Genomic DNA, 2,500 nt, shown 5'->3' with positions numbered 1-2,500 from the left:
AGGGGATCGCCCTGGCGAACGCCCCGTGCTGGCTGCACAGACACGCCCACGCCGGCGCCGTCCGCTATCACTGTCGTGCTGCCCTCGTAGCACCGCTCGACATACTCGACAAAGCAATCCGGCAGGCCATGCGCCTTCAGCACAGGGCGAAGGGCAGCATGATCTACCGAATCGAATGCCTTAGATACGTCGATCGATGCCACAAAGACAGAGCGGCAGGAGCGAACTGCGTCGGTGAGAGCAGTGTCCAAGATGAAGGTATTTTCCAACATCCCATCCCGAGGGATGAATGCCCGCTGACGTTCGTCCACAGCACAAGCGCGCATCAGGCGTGACGCGAGAACCTTGTGAAAGGTCCGCGCCAACACCGAGCAGACCGTAATGGGGCGAAAGTCAGCGGGGGATGTTGGTGCAGCCGTTGGTGGGAGTAACTATGACTCTCTTAAGGTGGCCAAGTGGCAGCGGTGTGGCTGCATCCGGACTTGGCTTCTCGAAGTGCGGTCTTGATGTAGTCGTGCTGCTGCTGCGAGGTGCCTTCCTTGGGTTATAGTTACAGGGAGAGTGATGCGCAATACATGGGCCTAGCCCTCTTAGCCTCTCCTCTCCTGCGGTCTTCTCCCCTTCTCGTGGGCCCGCTGATTTCGCAGAGTGGAAGACCGCACCAGGGGCTTGGGGGGGTTACCAGCCCCCCCTCGCACTATCCCTTTTTTTAGTTGGGGGCAGTAAGCATAGAATAAGTGGTGGCCCTTCCGCTGAAGGTGCCACCCCAACTCCCCCAGCACCTAGCCGGCCAACCGGCCGTGCCGAAAATCTTGTAACTTTTGCAGCTATGTATACCTGTAGTGAGTGCCACCGCAGCTTTACAACCAAGAACGGTCTCGGGGTCCATCGCCGCCGCCAACATCTTGCGGCCGCCAACGCGGAGAGAGTCATAGTTACTCCCGCCGTTTACCCGCGCTTGCTTGAATTTCTTCACGTTGACATTCAGAGCACTGGGCAGAAATCACATTGCGTCAACACCCGCTAGGGCCATCGCAATGCTTTGTTTTAATTAGACAGTCGGATTCCCCCAGTCCGTGCCAGTTCTGAGTTGATCGTTGAATGGCGGCCGAAGAGAATCCGCGCACCCGCGCGCCCCCGGAGGAGCACGCTAAGGCGGACGCGGCCTCGCAGCAAGGAAGATCCGTGGGAGGCCAAGGCACGGGACCGAGCTCGGATCCTGCACGCAGGTTGAAGCACCGGGGCGCGAACGCCGCGCAGGCGCGCGCATCCTGCACCGCCGGCCAGCACGAGGCCAACCAACGGCGAGAGCAGACCACGCCCGCGCTAAACGCCCGCACTTACCGGCACCCCTACGGCACTCACCTCGCCCAGGCCCGGCACGTTAGCGCTGACCCACTTCCCGACCAAGCCCGACACGCCCCGATCCTCAGAGCCAATCCTTATCCCGAAGTTACGGATCCAATTTGCCGACTTCCCTTACCTACATTATTCTATCGACTAGAGGCTCTTCACCTTGGAGACCTGCTGCGGATATGGGTACGAACCGGCGCGACACCTCCACGTGGCCCTCTCCCGGATTTTCAAGGTCCGAGGGGAAGATCGGGACACCGCCGCAACTGCGGTGCTCTTCGCGTTCCAAACCCTATCTCCCTGCTAGAGGATTCCAGGGAACTCGAACGCTCATGCAGAAAAGAAAACTCTTCCCCGATCTCCCGACGGCGTCTCCGGGTCCTTTTGGGTTACCCCGACGAGCATCTCTAAAAGAGGGGCCCGACTTGTATCGGTTCCGCTGCCGGGTTCCGGAATAGGAACCGGATTCCCTTTCGCCCAACGGGGGCCAGCACAAAGTGCATCATGCTATGACGGCCCCCATCAACATCGGATTTCTCCTAGGGCTTAGGATCGACTGACTCGTGTGCAACGGCTGTTCACACGAAACCCTTCTCCGCGTCAGCCCTCCAGGGCCTCGCTGGAGTATTTGCTACTACCACCAAGATCTGCACCGACGGCGGCTCCAGGCAGGCTCACGCCCAGACCCTTCTGCGCCCACCGCCGCGACCCTCCTACTCGTCAGGGCTTCGCGGCCGGCCGCAAGGACCGGCCATGACTGCCAGACTGACGGCCGAGTATAGGCACGACGCTTCAGCGCCATCCATTTTCAGGGCTAGTTGCTTCGGCAGGTGAGTTGTTACACACTCCTTAGCGGATTCCGACTTCCATGGCCACCGTCCTGCTGTCTTAAGCAACCAACGCCTTTCATGGTTTCCCATGAGCGTCGATTCGGGCGCCTTAACTCGGCGTTTGGTTCATCCCACAGCGCCAGTTCTGCTTACCAAAAGTGGCCCACTTGGCACTCCGATCCGAGTCGTTTGCTCGCGGCTTCAGCATATCAAGCAAGCCGGAGATCTCACCCATTTAAAGTTTGAGAATAGGTTGAGGTCGTTTCGGCCCCAAGGCCTCTAATCATTCGCTTTACCGGATGAGACTCGTACGAGCA

The 2,500-nt window shown here is 59.4% G+C and overlaps 1 pseudogene; it reads right to left on the bottom strand.

The window, feature by feature from the left end:
- The window catches only part of LOC124567741, a 6,970-nt pseudogene that overhangs the window by 3,167 nt on the left and 1,303 nt on the right, over positions 1-2,500 (bottom strand).

Source organism: Schistocerca americana, unplaced genomic scaffold, assembly GCF_021461395.2.
Source record: "Schistocerca americana isolate TAMUIC-IGC-003095 unplaced genomic scaffold, iqSchAmer2.1 HiC_scaffold_1392, whole genome shotgun sequence".
Lineage (NCBI taxonomy): Eukaryota > Metazoa > Arthropoda > Insecta > Orthoptera > Acrididae > Schistocerca > Schistocerca americana.
Note: the sequence above shows the minus strand (reverse complement) of the source record. Positions and strands in the feature narration are given on the sequence as shown.